Here is a 17,384-nt window from a genome sequence, read left to right as displayed (position 1 = left end):
CACTGTACTGAAAGATCTATTGAATCAACAGAATTTACTTCCAAATTTAAGACATGACGAATGTTATATAGAAGGGAACCATCAACACATATGAACAATATGCAGGTTGTATCCTGAACTTCTTTACCAGTTTTTATGAGGAAGAATGGAACTAACTGGTATTGAAATATTGGCCTGCGGTTCCTCTCAAGAATGGCTATTTCCATGTTAAGTACCTTGACAGAATCCAACTTATTCCCTGCAGAAGAATGCTTTTCTCAAGGCAAGCTGCTACAAGTCTTTACATTCTGCAGACGTGAGAGTGACGCACCACACTACGGGCAGAAATGGGAAAGCACCAACATGAGTGACAATTTTTCACCTTCCCTGTTGTCTGAAGTGGAACTCATGGATCTGGCCAGTTTGGTCTCATTTCTAGTGAGTTTTCCCATCCTCCTGTCAAAGCAGAAATGAAAGCAACTTGTACTAACACCTCTATGTAATGTGTGAACCACTTTCAAACAAAAGGGTTCCCTGGATTTGCATAGCTTTGGGCTTTGCTGATTCTAGGACAAATAAAAATGCTTTCACCAGAAGCATCAGTTAGGAAGGAGGAATTCCCTTTCCTATTCCAACATACCCAGGGGCTCCAACTTGGATCCCACACTGTGGGTGTCCAACGACATCACATGACCTCAGTAGCCATGGCCTCAGCAGCCTCAGCCAGCATGGCAGCTATGGTGGTTGCAGCGCTCAGTGATCACGATGGCTTCAGCTTTGGGCTGTCTTGGTGCTTGGTTGGCTGCGTGGCAGCAGCCTCAGAGGGTGGCATGGGGTGGAGGCCAGGCACCTATAGCAAAAATATTTTGGGTGCCCGGGACCCCAGGGCCCCCATGTGAAAATATCCATGTTTCAGATGAGACTTGATGAGTCAACAGTGACATCTACATGTCCCTGGTTATTGTCAGATAATTGATTAGGCATGATTCATGGAAAGATGATGTCAGGGAACTGCCATCGGAGCCAAGAGTGGAGGTAAGGCTCCCCAATTATGCAGGAGAAGGGACCAGCAGAGGGAGAGAGAACACTTCTGTTGGGGAAGGAAATCAGCGTGACACCTGGGAGAAAGGGGAGCAGGGAGGGACTTCGGAGAGAGGGCTCCAGGACTCTTCCACAGAGACCAGCGGGGAGAGTCCAGGACCTCCGCTGGCCACGCCCACTCTGCGCAGGAGACTTCCACGCAGGGAGTCTAGGCGGAGACTTGGTGTCAAGGAGTTTTTATGTTGGAGGAAGTTCAGGAAACGCCCACTAACGGATTCTGCCAGTGATTGAGACAGCCACAGAGAAAGGGCTGTCCAGCCAGGGAAAGGTTTAGCCAGGGAACGTTGCCTAGAGCAGCAGCTACATCTACGCACAAGCAACCCCTATCCCCTTTACAGATGAGATATCAATATTTTAAACAAATGTATTACATCCAACTTTTTTTGCCATCAAGGTGGTGCACATTGTGTTGTCCTATCCAGGAACCGTCCAGACACAGGCCTGTTTAGCTCTTAGAATCCCGGCCAAATTGTTTTAGTTGCCCCCTCCCCAGTCCTTGGATAAATAGAATTTAAATCTGAACCCATTCACAAAAAAATGAAGCCGGGAGATGTCTCAGCAGCACAGAGCAGCATATACGATTCCTTCTTTTGAAGTGCCCTCTCTGCCAAACAAACTCAAATTCTGCCATTTTGCAACGAGTGACAGATTGTAGCAATGAATTCAGTTGAAACAAAACAGGTTACAAGTTCAGCACCGTGAGGTTTACAGTGGTACCTCGGGTTACATACACTTCAGATTACAGACCCTTCAGGTTACAGACTCCGCTAACCCAGAAATAGTACATTGGGTTAAGAACTTTGCTTCAGGATGAGAACAGAAATTGTGCGGCGGCAGCAGGAGGCCCCATTAGCTAAATTGGTGCTTCAGGTTAAGAACAGTTTCAGCTTAAGAACGGACCTCCGGAACGAATTAAGTACGTAACCCGAGGTACCACTGTAGAAAATAAGATTGCAAGGAAAGAAAGAAAAAACACTAAACACTAGATATTGAGAGGTGCTTGTGAACAGGCGCAGCATCTCCAGGAGGCCCTAGGGTCCTGAGCACCCACAATGTTTTCATTGTGGGTGCCTGTGGGTGCCTGTGGGTGCCCAGCCACCGCCCCGCCCTACCCACCATTGCAGCCTCCTGCCTCCTGCCCCCTTCGTGGCCCAGTGTTGTAGCCTCCAAGGGCTGCGGCAGCGGCGTGCGGGTTGCAGCGCTGGGCTGCAGAGGAGGCGGGAGGCCACAGCGCTGTGGCCGATTGCTGCCTTACCTCTGGTGCTCTGGCACGGCATCAGTGACTGCAGAGGTGCAGACCCCAGTCCAGTCACCACCACAGTGCTGCAGCATGCGCCCCACCCCATCATGACCTTGCGGCGCAGGGTGGGGGGCACTGGGCACCCACAGTGTGGGGCCCAAGTCGGCACCCCTGCTTATGGATATCTGTAATTTTGTAATACAGAAGATGTTCACCTGAAGGACAATTTTGCTCCTTATACACCAGCCTCAAGCATTTTGAGAAGGCTTCCTAACTCTCCCCCAGTTATCTCATATTTTTTGAGTTTCTAAAGCAAAGTAAGGTTTTTGGCATAGAGGCACTACTACAGTGGTGCCCCGCAAGACGAAAGCCTCGCAAGATGGAAAACTCGCTAGACGAAAGAGTTTTCCGTTTTGGAGGTGCTTCGCAAAACGAATCTCCTATGGGCTTGCTTCACAAGACGAAAATGTCTTGCGAGTTCCTGCGGGGTTTTTTTTCCTTCCCCCCTTTTTTCTAAGCCGCTAAGCCACTTATCAGGTGATCCGATAAGCTGATAAGACGCTAAAAGCCGCTAATAGCGCTAATCCGCTAATCCGTCAATGGGCTTGCTTCGCAAGACGAAAAAACCGCTAGACGAAGAGAATCACAAAACGGATTCTTTTCGTCTTGCGAGGCACCACTGTAATCTAGAACACTTTTCCTATTGAAATCAGACTGGTGGGTTGGATGGGGGCCAATATGCAATTTGTAAACATCCTTTTAAATAATTAAAATTAAAATGTATAGGGTAGGAGAGTGAGATTTATTCCCTAGAATCAAGGGATATGAGACTGGAGGCTAATTTAAAGAGCCCAATAAAAAAATGGGACGCGGGTGGCGCTGTGTTCTAAACCACAGAGCCTAGGGCTTGCCAATCAGAATGTTGGTGGTTCGAATCCTTGCGATGGGGTGAGCTCCCATTGCTGGTTCCCCTGCTCCTGCCAACCTAGCAGTTCGAAAGCACGTCAAAAGTGCAAGTAGATAAATAGGTACTGCTCTGGCGGGAAGGTAAACGGTGTTTCCATGCGCTGCTCTGGTTTTGGTGTTCCATTGCACCAGAAGCGGCTTAGTCATGCTGGCCACATGATCTGGAAGCTGTCTGGACAAACAGCGGCTCCCTCGGCCTATAGAGCGAGATGAGCGTGCAACCCCAGAGTCGTCCGCGACTGGACCTTACGGTCAGGGGGTACCTTTACCTTTATCTTTAAAGTCTGTAGAGCTTACTTCTTAGTAGACAGGCATACTATTTTGTTTTTAATACTATGCATACAAAATATACAGACATGCAAAACTGAACTGTGTTGATAACACTGCTAGTTATTATGAGGCTATAATGAATTATTTTAACTCACACTTGCATTGCAATTTAAATACAACTGATGGTCTTGGAGTTACTAATGTGTTTTAAATTTACAAAGGAAAGCTAATCCTAAGAATGTACTTTCTCTCAAGGCCTTAAGAACCTAAAAGAACAAAAAGCACCTAATGTGGCATAGCGTGCAAGAATCCCAGCTACTAGCACGCACTCTGCAAACAGTCCAGCACAAAGTGGCCAGGGGTCTACTGTAGTTTATGAAGTGTTCTGTTCTAGGACTAGCACACTAAGAGGCTGTGATCCACGTAAGTGCAAAACCCATAAGTGAGCAGCTTGAATACCTTGGTGCAATGTGCATAGAGAACACACAACAATGCGTTATGCTCAGTGCAGAGCCTTGTTGGGGAATTTTTGCAATCCCTCACATTTTAGTAAAAGTCATTTTCCTTTATTTTGAGCTAAAGACATTAGGATTTGTCCCTCTGCCCTGCAATCAAATGCTGTTTGAAAGAATGCTAAGCAGCTGGTAAATAATGGCAGTTTAAACAAACTGGAACTCACATGGGTCCAGGCTTGAAATGCAGTGCAGCTGATGGCCTCTTTTGCATGGGTCAGGCATTCGAGCATATTTTTAGCACAAAGCCAAAAGTGTGGAAAATTGATGAACAGCTACTAAAATAAAATGGTTACTTTTGTCCCTGCAAGAGACCTTGCAGTGCAGATCATACCACATATGTGAAAGCCACAATCCCTCCTGTGTGTGGTGTGTAAATGAATGGCTGGGAGACAAGCAGGGGTTTCGTAAACTGAAATCACCGGTGTGTGCGGGCAAACACAGATGCACACCTGATCCCCTCTAGACCACCATGGGCTATGCAGACAGAATTAGCCATGCTGCAAATTGACACCAAGGAAATTTGGACAACCATGCATGCTGCATCTAACAAATTCTTCTGGTCTGATCTATAAATTTCCCACTTAAATATCAGAGGGGGCATGGTGGCATATGTATGCAAGGTATCATAGTCGTGTTGTCATAGTGAATTTCTCCCACACCGGGGCATTATTGGGACAGCAATGCTGGTGGCAGCAAACAGAATAGTTTGTTTTCTGCATGTCAGTGGCTTTGGTATGTAGTTTCAGCAGGGATTATTTTGGCCCTAATTAAATTGTCCATGGAGTTTTCTTGGCAGGGATACTGTAGTGGCTTGCCGGTTCCTGCTCCAGGTGGATCACGTTTAGTCAAAACTCTCCACTATGACCTGTCCATCTTGGGTGGCCCTGCACGACATAGCTCATAGCTTCTCTGAGTTATTCAAGCCCCTTCGCCACGGCAAGGCAGTGATCCATGAAGTGATTCCACAAAGAAGGCTGATCTCCGAAGAATTGATGCTTTTGAATTATGGTGCTGGAGGAGACTCTTGAGAGTCCCATGGACTGCAAGAAGATCAAACCTATCCATTCTGAAGGAAATTAGCCCTGAGTGCTCACTGGAAGGACAGATCCTGAAGCTGAGGCTCCAATATTTTGGCTACCATGAGAAGAGAAGACTCCCTGGAAAAGACCCTGGTGTTGGGCAAGATGGAGGGCACAAGGAGAAGGGGACAACAGAGGACAATATAACCATATGGACAGTGTTCTCGAAGCTACCAACATGAGTTTGACCAAACTGCGGGAGGCAGTGGGAGACAAGAGTGCCTGGCGTGCTCTGGTCCATGGGGTCATGAAGAGTCGGACACGACTAAATGACTAAACAACAACAACAACAACAACAATTAAATCTGTAAGAGTGTTTCCAAATAGCAGTGGTTTCCAGAGGTGAGTGAGTGTGGGTGGGTGTTGCTGCCTCTGTGGAGCTATACATACTTGTGGCTGTGGGGTTAGGAAGGATTGGGAGAACCAGAGGACACATTGCCACTCCACTGATATTAGTGAAATTCTGTCCTATGTGCTTGGGACAGAATAGAACAGGTAAGGGGGTAGTTCTGTGCCAAATGTAACTACAATGGTACCTTGGTTTACGAACTTAAACCGCTCCGGAAGTCAGTTCTTAAACCAAAGCGTTCTTAAACCAAGGCACGTTTTCCCATAGAAAGTAATGCAGAATGGATTAATCCCTTCCAGACTTTTAAAATCAACCCCTAAACCAGCAATTTAACATGAATTTTACTATCTAATAAGACCATTGATCCATAAAATGAAAGCAATAATCAATGTACTGTACTATAAAATAAATAAATAAAACAGTATTGTAGATGCTAAAAAATAAATAAAAAAAAATTTCTTACCTGCACTGATGATAGTCATTGTTTGGATGGGGGCTTTTATCTATTTCCACAGTCACACAATCAATCAATCAATCAACCAATCAATCGGTAGCTGAACTGGGATCCACACAGATCCGCCGCTCCCTCTCCCTGCTGTGGGAAATGCTCCCTAGAGCATGGGGGAGAATTGTGTGCCCACCAACCAGATGGCTGGCGAACGCGCAGGAAACGCCTTGACACCTCCCTTCTCCACTGCCGGACAACAGAAGTGTGGCACTCAAAATGGAAGTGCTCCCTGAACGGAGTACGTTCGTATACCCCCCAAAAATACGCAACCTGGAACACTCATTTCTGGGTTTGAAGTATTCATAATCCAAAAAGTTCGCTAACTAGGCTGCTGTTCATAATCCGAGGTACCACTGTATATCCCTTTTCTCACTTCTTGCTTTTTTAGTATTAACGGGAGCTTTCTAGCCTCTGCTTTCAGTGCAAACAGGCTCCAATCTTTATTAGGGGCAAAGAGTAAAAGTCACACAAACCCTTCCAAGCTCTTGTTCCAATATGGAGCGGCTTGTTATTTACCTTTAAAGAGCCATTCACACAATTGCTAACTATGAATGGTGCCCCTAAGAGAAAATTATAGTGTGTGGCTGGGTGCTTTCTTTCGTTGCAGGTTTTGCCTAGCTTCCTCAGATCTTCACAGGGCCCCTCCTGCTGGGTTCAGGGTCCTGCTTTCCCTCTCCACCCTCTGGAACAGGCCAAGGGTGGCTTCTTGGCATATGTAGGATGGAGCACGATGCAAGCAAGTCCGAGAGGAATGCCTTGGTCCTCTCATTGTGCTGCATATATAGTTCTTGTGGCCAGTGACGTAGCGTTGGTTGCCAGTGCCCAGGGCAGGCAGACAGGTGTGCATGAACCAGGTGCACCAGCCCAGTCCTTGCGGCTAGCACCACCAGAGCAACCCCACCCCCACCAGAGCAAAATGGGGCCACGCTGAGCCACTGAGCTGGGCTGTGCCAGGGGGTGCCTGCATGACGGCGCCAGTTTCACGCACCCTCAAAAATTGTGCACCTGGGGCCATGGCACCCCTGGCATACCCCATGCTATGCCCCTCAAATGTGATTTGAGATTATGTTTAGGATTATGAACCACTCAACCACTGTCAGTTATAATAGGAGGGACTCAACTTTCATTCGCCCCCCCTTTTTTAAAAAAAAGTCTGGCTTCAGAAAAGCAAATGCCTTTCAGAGGCATAATAATTATTATTCACACTAAAACCCAAATGTATATTTTCTCTGCTTTTTTATTTACAACATAAAGTGCTTTCCCCAGTAAATCAACAAATATGAGTATTCATGTCACCAAGTGCTGATGATTAAAAATAATTACTTTAATGGTAGCTGGCCTGGTGCCAAACATGATTAGGGGCTGCGTTTCAAGCATGATAGTAGATAATTTACATCTCCTTTCAACCAATTCCAAACTACTCTTAATGGATTCTATTTTAGTTTTTATGAATTAATAGAAATTTAGTGCCCAATCCTCTATATTATAGTCACAGTTTGCTCTCATATCTACAGAACTGTCTAGAATAAGGAGGTGGTTATGCAACTCCCAGCCAATCAGTTTTTCTTCTCCCTACCCCTCCCAGAAACCGATGTCCTTGCTTTTGCCCTTACATGACGCAAATTCAAAGGAAAACCTTTCCTCACTAACCAAGCATTTGCCGCTACATCGGCATGTGACAATTGCCCGCTGTGTTCCATTTATGTAGACATGATATAGTTAGATATTTTTCAATGTTAATTGTGGATCAATAAGACTTGGGACGGTTTCTAATCCGTGGACACAATTGGGTGCAGGAAAGGATGATTCCTGAACAACCTCCCCTCTCTTTCTCACCTCTCTCTTTCTTGGGTCAATTAAACTCTGGGAATGGAGGCCTTTGAGAGGCAAACTGTTTCCTCTTCAAAATCAGTACCCCCCCCCCTTATGCTCCCTCTCTCCCCTGCCCAGGCTTTGTGATCACTTTTGGGAGTAATCAATATGGTGCCCTGCAGGTGCTGTAAACTAGAACTCCCATAATTCTCCCGCAGATGTTGTTAGACTATGACACCCATCATCCCTGACCATTGGCCATGCTGGCTATGGCTGCTTGGAGTCAACAGCTTCTGGAGAGTTGCAGCTTCCAAACCCAATGCACACGGTTCCTTACTTTACCTTGTGTCGAGGAGCTTACAGTCTAAATATGAGTAACTAAGGGCTGATCCACGCTTACCATTCCTCTGAGTTTCCCAGGCATGGTCTGCACTTTAAAGCTCTGTGTCTGGGCACCTCCCCCACCTCATGCTTTCCCTGCAAAAACAAAAACAAAAACCCGAAACTGCTCTGTAAAGCTCAATTGAAGCAAACAGCAATCTGGAAAACCCGAATTGTCATTTGCTCCAATTGAGCGCCAAAGAGCAGGATTTTGCAGAGAAAGCTTCAGGGCAAAAGATTAAACCATGGTCATGATGAAACAATTTACCGTATTTCTCTCTCTACAACACGCAGATTTTTTCTCCTAAAAAGGAAGGGGAAATGTCTGTGCATGTTATTGAGTGAATGTGTGGTCCCTGAAGCCGACAGTCTGGAGTGGAGGGGCAAAAATCAGGCAAAAATCAAATCGCGTCTCGGAGAAGGGAAACCTGAAAAGAGGAAGCGGCTGCTTTCCTGCATTCTGCCTCAGGGTCTTACTGCCCACCCTCCTCTGTTTCGTTGCTGTGTTTGCTCAAACGAACAAAGAGCAGGGAAAGCCCCTACCCTCCAGGCAAGAAGAGGGGAAAGCAGAGCGTCCTTCCTTCTAATTCCTCTCTGTGCTCCAGCCGGAAAACATGCAGATGGGGGGGGGGGGGAGAGAGAGAGAGAGAGAGAGAGAGCTGGCTGGCTTGGGTGGGTGGGTGGGAAACTTTTGCCTTCCTTTCCTCCCTCCCGTTATACCCCTCTCCTGCATTCTTAGCCAGCTGCTTCTCTGCACACCCCTCTCGTGCTCCTTGTCCCTTCTGTGTTTTTCCTTCCCTCCCCACTTAAAATGTGGTTACAAAGCATGGATCCACATGGATCCTCAGGATCTTTGCATTGGGTCACCCCCAAATTCACCACCAGAGAACATAGCATGTCCATGGCTACAGCCTGCCCCCCCCCAAATCACGCACCCACTGTTGCCTGGGGCTGCAATGGTGCAAAAACGTGGTTACAAAGCATGGATCCACATGGATCCTTAGGATCTTTGCATTGGGTCAGCCCAAATTCACCATCAGATCACATGTCTGTGGCCACAGCATGAAGCACAAAAATGATACATCCACTGTTTCATTCAGAATGTTTTTTCCCTTGTTTTCCTCTAAAAATGATGTGCGTGTTATGGTCAGGTGCGTATTATAGAGCGAAAAATACGGTAAATGGCAAGTTCACAAGATAAGCACTTTGGAGTTTCGCTTGCTTATAATATGTGTTCTCTCTCTCTCTCTCTCTCTCTCTCTCTCTCTCTCTCTCTCTCTCTCTCTCTCCCTCTCTCTCTCTCTTGCTGTTTGGATCTAGAGAACAACATACATGTTTACACCATGTGCTAAAGAGGGCACTGCTGCATGCAATCAGCTACGAAAACTGAGTCCTGTTTATACTGAAAATAAAATACCTGCAGTGAAAGAAATGTTAAAGCATTTTGTATTTATCCCTTCCTGTAATTTTGAAGGAAAATGTAGCCAATCCACTTTAAATTATTTAATTGCAATGGTTCCACAGTCAGCAATTTTTTAGGAAACATGTGGCATGCTTATTTCTTTCTTGTAAATTGAGCCTTACACTGCAACATATCTACTCAGAAGTAAGTCCCACTGAATTCAATGGAGCTTCCTCCCAGGTAACTGTGTAAACACTGTGCAGTCTTATATTGCAATCGTAAGCATTTTTACTCAGAAGTAAGTCCCACTGAGTTCAATAGGCCTTACTCTCTGGTATATGCCTGATCATTCTCACAGTTTCCATTATTATTATTATATTTATATCTCGGCACTGAGGAGAGCCTTTCCTGTGGGAAGTGCTTGACATGCAGAGCTCGTAGCTGTGGGGCAAAGTGGGGGCTGCCTTTCCTCAGAAATATGTGAAAGGGGAAAATACGCACCCGTGGATGAAACTGCCTGATACTGTGTCAGGCAACTTGGTCTCTCTAGCTCAATAGCGCTACCAAAAAACGTGCTCTGAAATAAAAGCCACTTCAGAGGCTCAAAGGAATTTGACAAATTGGTGTGCTCTTTACAGCTTTTCTGGGGAGGGGGGGCGATTGGTTCAGTGCATATTCCCGTGCCTGCCTTCCTAACATAAGAGGGAGGGGGCTGGAAAAAAATGCAAGTCATTGATAAAAATAGTTCACAAAAAATAAAACTTTGTATGGCCTACTTTTATGCCCTTTAAAAACAAATGTGTTGAGGCACGTATGCACATGTGTGCATGTGTATGCAATTGCGCATAGGGGGTGGTGGTGCCGAACTGAGTCTTTGACCCAGGTGAAAGAAAGCCTAGTTTTGCCCCTGGGGTCCTGAAAGAGCGGTAGTCACATAATCTGGGGAACCGGGTTCGCGTCTCCGCTCCTCCACATGCAACTGCTGGGTGACCTTGGGCCAGTTACACTTCTCTGAAGTCTCTCAGTCCCACTCACCTCACAGAGTGTGTGTTGTGGGGGAGGAAGGGAAAGGAGAATGTTAGCCGCTTTGAGACTCCTGAAGGGGAGTGAAAGGCGGGATATCAAATCCAAACTCTTCTTCTTCTTCTAAAACTGCATAATGGAGGTACCTGACACACCTCTGTGGGGAGGGAATTTCACAACACAGCGGCTGCCTCAGAGAATGCTCTCTCCTGAATCATAATCCCCCAACTTCTGAGGGCAGTGGAACTACCAGGAGGGCTCTCTGTGTTTACCTCAGCACCCAAGAGGGTCTGTCTTTCAAATATTTGGTGCCTAAGTCATTTTGGAGGGACACGGATGGCGCTGTGGTGTAAACCGCTGAGCCTTGGGCTTGCCGATCAGAAGGTCGGCGGTTCAAATCCCCATGACGGGGTGAGCTCCTGTTGTTCGGTCCCAGCTCCTGCCAACCTAGCAGCTTGAAAGCACGTCAGTGCAAGTAGATAAATAGGTACCGCTCCAGCGGGAAGGTAAATGGCGTTTCCGTGCACTGCTCTGGTTTTGCCAGAAGTGGTTTAGTCATGCTGGCCACATGACCCGGAAAAACTGTCTGCGGACAAACGCCATCTCCCTCGGCCTATAGAGCGAGATGAGCGCCGCAAGCCCAGAGTTGTCTGCGACTGGACTTAACTGTCAGAGTTCCTTTACTTTTTTTAAGTCATTTTGGACTTTAAACACTAATTTGAGCATCTTGAATTGGGTCTGGAAAAAATGGCAACCAATACAGCTGTTTTTTAAAACAGGGGTTATATGATATCTAAACAGAACTCCATCCAGTAATCTGGCTGCTGCATTTTGGACCAATTTCTGAGTTGTCTTCAAGGGCAGCCTTGTAGAGTGTGTTCCAATGATACAGTATGGAAGTTACCAGAGCATGGAGTACAGTAGCCAAATAATTTCTATCTGGTGGTGAACCAGTCAGAGTTGGGAAAAGGCCCTCCTTCATGTGTTCCCTCCACAGATCTGAAGGCTGGCCATGTAGTGTTGCCTCTCCACTTGTGGAACGCTCTCCCTAGGGAGTAACGTCTGACACCATCTTTATCTGTTTTTAGATGCCAGAAAAAACATTTCATTTTTACCAGGCTTTTTGCCCTTGGTTGGCAGGGTTTCAGGGATTGGTGGACTCATTTAATGGGGTGGGAATAAATATAGAAAACAGTAACAACAACAGTGACTTTGGAACATAGGAGCTGCCTTATGCCCAATGTTAAGCCACTCTGAAGCAAAAAAAGGCATCTAGTAAATGGCTAAGAAAATAAAATAAAGTCAGGCCATTGCTGTGTTTTTTTCTAGCTAGGATGGAGTGCGTTACCCAGGTTGCTTCGACTTATTTACTGATATTCTGTCTGTGTGAAGGGTAAAATGTTATGACAGGCATATACCATATTTTTTGCACCATAACACTCACTTTTTTCCTCCTAGAAAGTAAGGGGAAATGTCTGTGCGTGTTATGGAGGGAATGCCTACGGGTGGCGGGGGGGGGGGTGTCTGCTGCAGTGGTGAGCAGAGGATCCATGGTTCCCCTTCCTTCCCTCCTCCGTGGCTCACTTTGAAACAGCAAAGCGGGAGAAGAGCCGCTGAGTGGGGAGGAGAGAGGGACAGAGAGCCTGGTTACAAAGCACGGATCCACATGAATCCTCAGGATTTTTGCACTGGGTCACCCCAAATTCACCATCAGATCACATAGCATGTCCATGGCTACAGCTTGCACCCAAAAAATCACACACCCACTGTTGCCTGGGGCCGCAGTGGTGCAAAAACGTGGTTACAAAGCATGGATCCACATGGATCCTCAAGATTTTTGCATTGGGCTACCCCAAACTCACCGTCAGATCACATGTCTGTGGCCACAGCATGAACCACAAAAATCATACATCCACTGTTTCGTTTAGAATATTTTTTTTCTTGTTTTCCTCCTCTAAAAACTATGTGCGTGTTATGGTCGGGTGCGTGTTATAGAGCGAAAAATACGGTAGTTCATAAAAAAATAATCCTGGCTGTTGTATAGTTCATGAAAAGATTTGTGTGTGTATGTTTAGAAACTGATGAGAGTAAAATATATTAAAGATGGTTTTAGAATTATGTCAGAGTGCAAGAACATTTCTCACTTACTGTGATGCCCATGCAAGTTGACAGAGCATTGCTGCAGGAAACTGAAGCATTTTCTCTCTTCCTTTTTTCCCACAGAAGTGTTAGCCACTAGCAGCTTCCTTGAACTGCCCTATCAATAAGACTTGACCCTGACTGCTTGAGGTGAAAGGTACTCATTTGCTTCTGCTGAGTTTCCCCCCCCCCCAAAGGGAAGCAATTAGGGACAATTGTAATAGTGTTTTGTGCAATGTGTATATGACCAGGTTGCCATCGGATGGACAGAGCACAGCAAAGGATTTTGCAAAAGTCCTGTGGAAAAGTAACTAACAGGTTTCTGTCCATCTAGAAATAATTTGAATAGTGACTGAGAGCCAAAAGCTTTCACATTATTAAATCCCCAAGTTACCCCACCCAGATAGACCCACCTTTATAGAGCCAATTTGAGAATGTTTTCAAATATTTTGATCCTTTTAGTTCGGCAGACAATGTTTGTATCACATTGCCCCAGGGTCAGAGAGGGACCTTTAAAATGAAACCCATGGATACAAATGTTGTTAAAGCATCAAACAGAAAGCTTTATGGTACAACATCTATGGTGGGAGCAAATCAAATTGTTTAATACAATATTATAGTTGATAATTTAAACCATGCAAAAGTCAAACAAAAAATCAGTTCCCCAAGAAACTTCAATAACCTGGTCTCTTTTCATATATACATCAAGCCATAAATTTAACAACATTTTCGCAGCCATATAAAAAAACTGTGAAAGTTCCTGTTATTAACATAACGTCATCATTTTCTACACTGTTCATTTACATTTTCTATAACAGAAAGTTATTAAGGCAAGGAATGAGGCTTTCATTGAATAGAAATCCATGTTGAAAAAACTCTGAAAGATTGAATCCAAATTAAGAGATATTAAATCCACATTATGGGTTTGTTTTGTTCTTTGGAAATGTAAATTTACATCCACCTGTAGCCCTGGTTCCAAATGAAACATGGAGATTAATGCCTAAGGCAAGTCAAAAACTTTAAGTATCAGGTTGAGAAAAAAGCTGTCAAAGACAGACGTATAATAATTGAAGAGCAGCATCCTAGGATATGTATCATTTAACCACCCTGTTCAATCAATCAAGGTGACTGAAAAGTTTTAAACAGATAACACTTGTTACTGTTGTTACACATGCATGTGGTTAAAATTATAATCTGTATTATTGATTGTAAAGCATGGAACTAAAGGGTGATCGTTAACCTGAATAAACTTTTATCACATGGATTTTGTCTTTAGTTGGGAGCATAAACAATCCTTATAAAATTCGGTGGAGAAGGAATGAATGAAATCAAAGAGGCATCCAAAGGAAGAATTATTGTAGCAAAGAGTAATTTAAATAACCCAGACAAAGACTGAGTACCGTAAGTGCTTGTTCCTGGTATGTCAAAGAGGTAACATTTCTACAGTATATAGCCTAAGTGATGATGCCCCAGAACAGAGGTTCTCAACCTGTGGGTCCCCAGATGTTGTTGGACTACAACTCCCATCACCCCTGACCACTGGTCATGTTGGCTAGGAATGATGGGAGTTGTAGTCCAACAACACCTGGGGACCCACAGGTTGAGAACCACTGCCCTAGAAGAGTTAGAAGAGGAACCAGCAAGTGATGCTTCTTTGAATTCCATGGGGACCAATTTCTTTTTATATATATAAAAATATTTATTAGGATTTTACAAATTATATCAATACACACAAACACAAACACAAACAGAAATAAAAAAAAGAAAGAACAAGTATAGTTTCAATACCTTATTTTCATAAAACTTATTTCACCGACCTCCTCATACCTCCCCTTTCTGCATTCCCATTTCAAAAATTTAGTTCAGCAAATCCTCACCCTTAATTTTATCTAATTATCATCCTTACTTTCCTTTCACTTAATCTTTACAGCTGTACTTCATTTGATTTTAAAAACCACATCATTCTAAAATTCATAAATTTTACAGTATTTCTTAAGATAATTCTTAAATTTCTTCCAATCTTCTTCCGCCGTCTCTTTACCCTGGTCTCGGATTCTGCCAGTCATTTCTGCTAGTCCCGTATAGTCTATCACCTTCATCTGCCATTCTTCCAAGGTGGGTAGATCCTGTGTCTTCCAATACTTTGCGATGAGTATTCTTGCCGATGTTGTAGCATACATAAAAAATGTTCTGTCTTTCTTTTGCACCGATTGGCCGACAATGCCCAGGAGAAAGGCCTCTGGTTTCTTAGGGAAGGTATATTTAAATACCTTTTTCATTTCATTATATATCATTTCCCAGAAAGCCTTAATCCTTGGGCACGTCCACCAAAGGTGAAAAAAAGTACCTTCAATTTCTTTACATTTCCAACATTTATTATCAGACAAGTGGTAAATTTTTGCAAGCTTGACTGGGACCAATTTCATTTGGAAACAGAAAAATCTAGATTTCATTATTTGTGACTTGACATTGCTCAGGAAATCTAAGAACCAAAAAGTGCAGTTTTGAAAAGTTCAGTCTGCCATCTGGATTCAAAATGGTGTCCACTTGTATCCAAACATAGATGAAAGCCTGCTCCTTAATCTCAGGAACTGCCATGTCAAATTTGGTTACACTATCTTAAGAGGCATCCAAATGCATAGGGAGGAGATGAATTTTTTTAAAAAAAAATTATAGTGGATTAAATAAAACCCAACAGGCTGTGTAACAACTTAAAAAACCTCAAAGGCAGGAAAAACTACAACTGAGAAAAAGTGGTCCCATCTCTGCCACTTTTGAATCGTGTGGTCTTTATGAGATACTGTTGCTTGTATATAAAGTTTTAATACAAATATTCAACATACGCTTACAACTTGAGTAATGCATTAAACAGAAACTAAATCATGAGTTCGAAAGCACGTAAAAGTGCAAGTAGATAAATAGGTATCACTCCAGTGGGAAGGTAAACGGCATTTCCGTGTGCTGCTCTGGTTTCGCCAGAAGCAGCTTGGTCATGCTGGCCATATGACCTGGGAAAACTGTCTGCAGACAAATGTCAGCTCCCTTGGCCAGTAAAGCGAGATGAACGCCACAACCCCAGAGTCGTTCGTGACTGGACTTAACTGTCAGGGGTCCTTAACCTTTTTAAATCATGAGTAAGTTCGTGAGAATTAGATTTTCTAAAATATCTATCTATCATCTATCTATATCTATCTATCTATCATCTATCTATATCTATCTATCTATCTATCATCTATCTATATCTATCTATCATCTATCTATCTATCAATCAATCATCTATCTATCTATCTATCTGAGAGAAAGCCACATTTTAAAGCATATCTGCCTTTATAGACAAAACTTACCAGAAAACTGGCATGGGCTTCAGGTTCCTAGCAAGGTGCTCATCTCAAACTTTGCTTTGGTGCCACATATAACATAGGAAATTCTCCTAAGACGAGCCAGAGCAAGGTGTGTGTTATTCTAAACAATTGCACATGTATGTTACCTGGCTGGTTTTAGTCTGAAGGGAGGAAGAAAACAGCCATGTGGCCTGATCCAGAACGTGCTCCCAGTCCAGATCAGGGGCCCGCACCAGTTTTCTACTGAAAATCAAATGCAGACTGCTGCTACTTAGGGGGAAGGAGGAAGCAGCAAGGCGGGACTGATTTTCAACAGAAAACCCATTTCCAAATACAAATCAAAAGCACATTCCAGCTTGGCAGCCCACAGCTAGATTTTCTCTAAAATAAAGGTAGCCAGGTTGAGAACACTTCTTTAAATAAATGCTTGATGTCACATGTAGTGTGCAATGCTGGAGCTACAAATTTCACCCTAGGAAGCAAAAGTCTGCACTGCCACCCTCATCTCCTGCAAATTTGTCCACAAGGTTCCTTCTCTCAGGGGCAGGGGTGCTAGTGGGAATGAAGGGCGGAAACGTTTTTCTCCTCTTTGTGTCCCTTGCAGTCTTCCTTCTGTTGCCACCAGCCGGTGTGGGGGAACACAAAGAGGTGAAAGTCTTTATTGCCTTTGTGTCACATGCAGAGCTTCCACAAAGCCATCTGAAAAATCACAAAAGACTAATAGAGAGAGAACAGAGCAAATGTCCCCTGGGAGTTCTGGAGTCACTGTTGAGATGGATTTGTCCTGGCTAAGCCAGCACTATGGGATGCGGGTGGCGCTGTGGTCTAAACCACAGAGCCTAGGGTTTGCCGATCAGAAGGTCGGCGGTTCGATTCCCTGCAACGGGGAGAGCTCCTGTTGCTCGGTCCCTGCTCCTGCCAACCTAGCAGTTCGAAAGCAAGTAGATAAATAGGTACCACTCCAGCGGGAAGGTAAATAGCATTTCTGTGCGCTGTTCTGGTTCATCTGAAGCAGCTTAGTCAAGCGGGCCACATGACCCGGACAAATGCCGGCTCCCTCGGCCAATAAAGCGAGATGAGCGCACAACCCCAGACTCGTCCGGGACTGGACCTTACAGTCAGGAGTACCTTGACCTTGACCTTTAACCCAGCACTGTATTTCAAATACTGGAGGACCTTTGGCAGGACCTCCAAGGAAGATCTTAAGGTTAATAGACGAGAAGATAGGCCTTAAAGTATCCTGGACCTAAACCATTTAAAGACTGTAAAGAATAGTACC

The sequence above is a fragment of the Podarcis vaucheri genome (genome assembly GCF_965113315.1).
Source record: "Podarcis vaucheri genome assembly, chromosome: 3".
NCBI classification, from domain to species: domain Eukaryota; kingdom Metazoa; phylum Chordata; class Lepidosauria; order Squamata; family Lacertidae; genus Podarcis; species Podarcis vaucheri.
This window is presented reverse-complemented; position numbering follows the sequence as displayed.